Source organism: Salvelinus fontinalis, chromosome 14 (genome assembly GCF_029448725.1).
Source record: "Salvelinus fontinalis isolate EN_2023a chromosome 14, ASM2944872v1, whole genome shotgun sequence".
Taxonomy (NCBI): Eukaryota; Metazoa; Chordata; class Actinopteri; order Salmoniformes; family Salmonidae; genus Salvelinus; species Salvelinus fontinalis.
The window spans coordinates 20,114,812-20,122,498 of record NC_074678.1 but is presented as its reverse complement, the minus strand read 5'-3'; positions in this window follow the sequence as shown (position 1 = coordinate 20,122,498).

Below are 7,687 nucleotides of genomic sequence, written 5' to 3'. Positions count from 1 at the left end.
ACTCTGCAGACCTGGGCACTGTTGGAAATTGTGTGTGTGTGTGTGTGTGTGCGTACACGTGTGCGTGCGTGCATGAGTGTCGGATCCTCCATTTAGCTAGCTAGCATTAGTAGGGCTCTGTCAAACAGTTTACGAACAGAGGACCACAGTGAGGTGGGGAGAGCACAGAGCACTGGAGTGCAGAAAGCCAACATGTGGTGCGCTACAAACTGACACACAGATCTGCTCATCATTCTGACACGAACAGGACAGGAGGTCTGATGAAGATCCATGCCGTGGTGCTCTCAGTGTCTCTGCATTTAAGACTGTAGGCAAGAGGTGGGCAACCCTGCAAGCAAAAGCTTGCACACATACTGGCTCTCACAGGTATGTAAGATTGCCCATCCTTGTACTAAAGTATTGTGGAATGAAAGAAATGTTCTTTGTGATGTGTGTTGTGTCCTGTATATAAAAACAACAGCCTATCCATCACTAAATCGGCAGCAACAGCGAACAGATCCCGAAGTTACCAAGAGGATCAAAGGTGGATCAAGGGTCATGGTTATTCACCTTTATCATGTCTGTATTGTCAGACCACAGAACACACTGCTGTGAGGGTCTAATGAAAGAGAAAATAATGTGTTATTGCCCACATGTTGTATCTTCTCTCTTCTCTCTCATCCCTTTGTCCGTTAAATGACGCATTTAGTCCCCAGTACAGGCCTAAGCACTTCTAGTGCTTGTCAAAAGGGAAGGGACCATAAAGCCTTTGTGGTGTAAAATCTACCATTACCCCCCTCCACTTTCTCGCTCTTCCCTCTGGTGTACTTACTAACCTTTTACTGCAGTGGGCTAAATCAGGGTTACACAGAGTGATTCTTGGTAGTCTTAAACAAATCTACTTTGAAGGAAAAGTATACACCACCTCACACACACGGTTATGGGCTTACAAAAAAAGACATCTGTACTATGTCAGATATAGAGTTGAAATGTATTCAATGTTGAGATTGCATCCCAATATTGCCCTTTATATACTTCACAGAAGAGTGAAATATAACAAAACAGTTTGACATAGAAACACCGGATTTTAGTCATATAAAAAAAATATCTTTATTAATTATGAAAAATAACATTCCATCCATGAGGCCAAAGAAGGCACTTTTTGTCATTGACTGCAGAAAAGGGCTACGCTATATAGTGGCTACACTCTAATGGTGGCTACACTCTAATGGCTACACTCTAATGGTGGAACAAACTCCCTCACGACGCCAGGACAGCGGAGTCAATCACCACCTTCCGGAGACACCTGAAACCCCACCTCTTCAAGGAATACCTAGGATAAAGCAATCCTTCTGCCCCCCCCCCCCCCCCCCCCCTTAAAAGATCTGATGCACTATTGTAAAGTGGCTGTTCCACCGGATGCCATAAGGTGAATGCACCAATTTGTAAGTCGCTCTGGATAAGAGCGTCTGCTAAATGACTTAAATGTAAAAATATAGAGCGACACACAAAGGGTTACCCTGGGAGAAGGTCTGTAACAGTACAAGAAAGAATGGAAAAGAGAAAGAGATGCTTTCTTCCTATTTCTTGAGAAACATTGTGAGCGACAGGACCCATTGAAAAATGAATTTGGCTTTGACATGGGCCCTTTCAATGGACATTTACTGCTGACACAAACAAATAAAGTGAAAACAAAACAGCTAGTGCAGATGATGATGAAATTGAACTGCAACAAAGGTCATATGAGTACAACAGAGTCCCATCAAAACAAAATACTAAAGTTGTATTCAGAGAGACATGGATGAGACAAGATTAGATGTGGGGGTATTGGCATCTGTGGAAAATCCTCCAGCAGCTCTTGTGAGGGGTAGGTGCTTTTTAAAATCTCTGCTTTACAAGAACAAGAAATGTACAAACTCTATGCCCTGAGGCAAAATATGCCTAATACTGCCTAACTACCCACTGACGGATACATAATGGGTCGCAGGTGGCTACTGCAAGAACATTTCAACACAAAATTATATTTTAGGAAAGCCAAAAAGTTGTTGACTTATGCCGGCCTTTTGTAAACTTTTAGAGATCCCAAGAGAATAAGCCAGAGTTGCTGCTTTTACTTCAGGATGAAAGAGCCCAGAAGACATTCATTATTTGCCCATGCGTTGCGTATTACTCACGTTGTTGATAATGTAGAATGTAAATGGAGGTAATCTCGTTGATGAAGAGTTTCTGTCCATCCTCTTCCTCCCAGACATTAATCACATGCACTTCCTACTTCCTGTAAGCTTCAGTGAGGAGGACTAAAGTAATGGCTGCTCCCACAATAACTATACAAAATATACATTCATACAGACTAATAAATATTATTTATACATGGCACCATTAGAAAAACTGGACGCTAATTGTACCATTCCACAGCTCATAACAACTGGCGACTTCCATTCTTGTCAAGGTAATTAGTCACAATTTGCATAATTAAAAAGAAAACAACGGCGTAATAATAGATGAATACTCAATCAGAAGATCATTACCATGACTTGATCTGCATCTTCAGGCAGCAGACTGGAGAGGAGAGGAGGAGAGGATACCGGCGGATTACAGGACAGCCTTCCTTGTACAAACTACAAAGGACCTTCATCTCTCAATGTCTCTCAGTGTCTCTGCTTCTCTCTCCATCCCTCTCTCTCCAGTCCTCTGTCTCTTTATTGTTCTCTCTCTCTGTCTCTTTCTCTCATTCCATCTCTCTCTCTTTCTCTTTCTCTCTCTCTCTCTCTGTCACTCACTCTCTCCTGCACAGCTGAAGCAAACACACTCTAATAGAGTCATTGGGAAACGACTGTGTTTATTAACGTTTATTAACAAATGACTGCCTCGCCTGGATCACTAACTACTTCTCAGATAGAGTTCAGTGTGTCAAATCAGAGGGCCTGTTGTCCGGACCTCTGGCAGTCTCTATGGGGTGCCACAGGGTTCAATTCTCGGGCCGACTCTTTTCTCTGTATACATCAATGATGTCGCTCTTGCTGCTGGTGATTCTCTGATTCACCTCTACGTAGATGACCCCATTCTGTATACTTCTGGCCCTTCTTTCGACACTGTGTTAACAAACCTCCAGATGTGCTTCAATGCCATACAACACTCCTTCCGTGGCCTCCAACTGCTCTTAAATGCAAGTAAAACTAAATGCATGCTCTTCAACTGATCGCTGCCTGCACATGCCCGCCTGTCTAACATCACTACTCTGGACGGTTATGACTTAGAATATGTGTACAACTACAAATACCTAGGTGTCTGGTTAGACTGTAAACTCTCCTTTCAGACTCACATTAAGAATCTCCAATCCAAATTTAAATCTAGAAAATACTTCCTATTTCGCCACAAAGCATTCTTCACTCATGCTGCCAAACATACCCTCGTAAAACTGACTATCCTACCAATCCTCGACTGCGGCGATGTCATTTACAAAATAGCCTCCAACACTCTACTCACCAAATTGGATGTAGTCTATCACAGTGCCATCCGTTTTGTCACCAAAGCCCCATATACTACCCACCACTGCGACCTGTATGCTCTCGTTGGCTGGCACTCGATTCATATTTGTCGCCAAACCCACTGGCTCCAGGTCATCTATAAGTCTTTGCTAGGTAAAGCCCCGCCTTATCTCAGCTCACTTGTCACCATAGCAGCACCCACCCGTAGCACGAGCTCCAGCAGGTATATTTCACTGGTCATCCCCAAAGCCAACTCCTCCTATGGCCGCCTTTCATTCCAGTTCTCTGCTGCCAATGACAGGAACTAATTGCAAAAATCACTGAAGCTGGAGACTTATATCTTCCTCACTAACTTTAACTTCTTCAGGCTGCAGGGTGAATATTGAAAAAACTGGAAAATATGTGCACATTTTCAAACGGCCTCTTAAGAAACTTTTTATTTTACAATATGCATATATTTACTACTGTTGGATAGATAACAGTCTATAGTTTCTAAAAAGGTTTGAATTATTTCTCTAAGTCGAACAGAAATATTTTTACAGCCATTTTCCCAGCCGAATTGAGATTTCCAAAATGCGATGTGTCTCTTTAAGACCTTGTCTATAAAAGGTCATTACACTTAGGACCGTAGAAACATGTCATACGCCTTCATCAGGGTGTAATGCGGAAGTGAGAATTGAAAGGAGTCGAATATCTCGTCCATGGACTGAATACCACACCTTCTTGTGAGACCTGCGCAGTTAAAAAAAAATTCCGGGCGCGAAGCAGAATTTGGTCTCGGCTACTGGAAGAAGGTCGATAAAGGTGAATATGATCTCTGACTTCGATATTATTTGATACATGTCACAAAATCATCCTAAAGTATGTTTTTTCAATATACTTTAATTATATTATTGCAATTTATTCTGGACTTTAGATGTGATGCGACGGAAGAATCTTTTGAAGAAAGACAGATTAGCGCCGCACGGCCATTGGGCTTGCTAACCAAAGAGGGAAATAGTTTGTTCTGGAACCCAACTAAAGACTGTACTGGACATTGGACCCCGTTACAACATTCTGATGGAAGATCAACAAAGATAAGGACCCAATTTGGGATGCTTTTCCATATATCTGTCGAACTGTTCAATGCTAACTGTGCTAACTGTGCTAGGCTAGCGCTTGACTTATGCTAGTGCTGCCTTATGCTAGCTTATGTTGTTAGCTAATATAACGATATATTGTGTTTTCGCTGTAAAACACTTCAAAAATCGGAAATATTGGCTCTATTCACACGATATCTGTCTTTCATTAGCTATCCACCATATGTTTTTCTGAAATGTTTTATGAGGTGTAATTAGTAGTCGACGTTGGTGTCTGTATTTTCTCTGGCTACTCCCGTCTGGATTCAGGCTGTAGCTATGTGGTAGCATTTATGGTAGCATCAATGTAAAACTGATTTATAGCTAAAATATGCACTTTTTATGAACAAAACATAGATTTATTGTGTAACATGTTATATGACTGTCATCTGAGGTAGTTTTTTCTGGGTTCTTTAGGTTGGTTTTAGTTTATTTCGGTTGGCTTGTGCATGCTACTTGAATCATAATTCATACATCATAATCATATTCATACGTGTCTGTCCACTTTTGTATTTGGTGGTGAGCTAACATAAATATATGTGGTGTTTTCTCTGTAAAACATTTAAAAAATCGGACATGTTGGCTGGATTGACAAGATGTTTATCTTTCAAATGCTGTATTGGACTTGTTAATGTGTGAAAGTTAAATATTTAAAAAAAAATAGATTTTGAATTTCGCGCCCTGCAGCTGTTGTCATTTTCGTTCCGACGTCGGGCTTGCAGCCCAAACTTAAGCATCAGCTGTCTGTCACGCCCTGACCTTAGAGATCCTTATTTATTCTCTATGTTTGGTTAGGTCAGGGTGTGACTCGGGTGGGAGATTCTATGTTTTCTGTTTCTTTGTTGTTTTTGCCATGTGTGGTTCCCAATCAGAGGCAGCTGTCTATCGTTGTCTCTGTTTGGGGATCATATACAAGTTGTGATTTTCCATTTGGGTTTTGTGGGGAGTTATTTTCTGTTTAGCTGTTTTGTTGCCTGACTGAACTGTTCGCTTTCGTTTTCTACTTTGTTATTTTGTTGCGGTGTTCAGTTTTATTAAAAATCATGAACGCCTACCACGCTGCACCTTGGTCTCCTTCTTCAACCCACGAGAGTCGCTACAGAACTCCCCACCACAAAAAGACCAAGCAGCGTGGTCAGGAGGAATGGACATGGGAGGATGTCCTGGCTGGGAAAGATCTCCTCCCATGGGAGCAGACTGAGGCAACAAGGAGGGAGAAACTATACAAGGGGTCATGGCTAGCATGGAAGCCCGAGAGGCAGCTCCAGAAAAAAATTGGGAGGGGGGCACACGGGGAGATTGGCGGAGTCAGGGTTTAGACCTGAGCCAACTCCCCGTGGTTACCGTGGGGAGCGTGTGACACGGTCGGGTACCGTGTTATGCGGTGATGCGCACCATGTCTCCAGTACGGATTCATAGCCCGGTGCGCTCTGTTCCAGTTCCCCGCAGTTGCCGTGCCGTTGCCGAGCCAGGACGGATTGTGCAGGCTCAGCGCTCCTGGCCTCCAGTGCGTCTCTTCGGTCCAGGATGTGCTGCGCCAGCCCTGCGCACGGTATCCCCAGTTCACCAGCACAGCCCAGTGCGGCCTGTTCCAGCTTCCCGCACTTGCCGTGCTACAGGGGCGATTCACCCAGGACGTGTTGTGCCAGCTCTGCGCTCCAGACCTCCAGTGCGCCTCCACGGCCCAGCATATCCTGCGCCGGCTCTACGCACTATGCCTCCAGTGCCCCTTCATAGCCCAGTGCGTCCCGTGCCAGCTCTCCACACTCACCGAGCTGGAGTGGGTATCCAGCCAGGATGTGTTGTGGCATCTCCCGGCACCAGGCTTCCAGTACATCTCCTCAGTCTGGTGAGACCTGTTCCGGCTCCACGTACGAAGCCTCCAGTGATGATCCATGGGCCGAAGCCTCCAGTGATGATCCATGGCACGAAGCCTCCAGTGATGATCCATGGCCCGGAGCCTGTAGTGATGATCCATGGCACGAAGCCTCCATTGATAATCCATGGCCTGGAGCCTCTAGTGATGATCCATGGCCCGGAGCCTCCAGTGATGAGCCATGGCACGAAGCCTCCAGTGATGATCCATGGCACGAAGCCTCTAGTGATGTTCCATGGCCCGGAGCCTGTAGTTGTAATCCATGGCATGAAGCCTCCAGTGACGATCCATGGCCCGGAGCATGTAGTGACGATCCATGGCAAGGAGCCTGCAGCGAAGGTCCCCAGTCCGGGGTCTGCAGCGACGGTCCCCAGTCCGGAGACTCTAGCGACGGTCCCCGGTCCGGAGCCTCCAGCGACGGTCCGCAGTCCGGAGCCTCCAGCGACGATCCGCAGTCCAGAGCCTCCAGCCACAATCCGCAGTCCAGAGCCTCCAGTGACGATCCGCAGTCCAGATTCTTCAACAACGAGCTGCAGTCCAGATTATCCAGTGGGGGTTCCCAGTCCAGAGCCTCCGGAGACGATCTGCAGTCCCGAGCCTCCAGCGGTGATCTGCAGTCCAGAGACCCCGGCTGCGGTCTGCAGTCCAGAGCCTCCTGCGATGATCTACGGTCCGGAGGTCCCGGCGACGAACCCTGCACCAGAGGCGCCACCGAAGTGGGGGGAGCCTAAAGCTGGGCGGGGTCTGCGTCCCGCACCGGAGCACCCACCGAGAGTAGATGCCCACCCGGACCCTCCCCTATAGGTTCAGGTTTGCGGCCGGAGTCCGCACCTTTGGGCGGGGATACTGTCACGCCCTGACCTTAGAGATCCTTATTTATTCTCTATGTTTGGTTAGGTCAGGGTGTGACTCGGGTGGGAGATTCTATGTTTTCTATTTCTTTGTTGTTTTTGCCATGTGTGGTTCCCAATCAGAGGCAGCTGTCTATCGTTGTCTCTGATTGGGGATCATATATAAGTTGTGATTTTCCGTTTGGGTTTTGTGGGGAGATATTTTCTGTTTAGCTGTTTTGTTGCCTGACAGAACTGTTCGCTTTCGTTTTCTACTTAGTTATTTTGTTGCGGTGTTCAGTTTGATTAAAAATCATAAAATCCTACCACGCTGCACCTTGGACTCCTTCTTCAACCCACAACAGTCGCTACACTGTCAGAGCAGCTGACTGATTA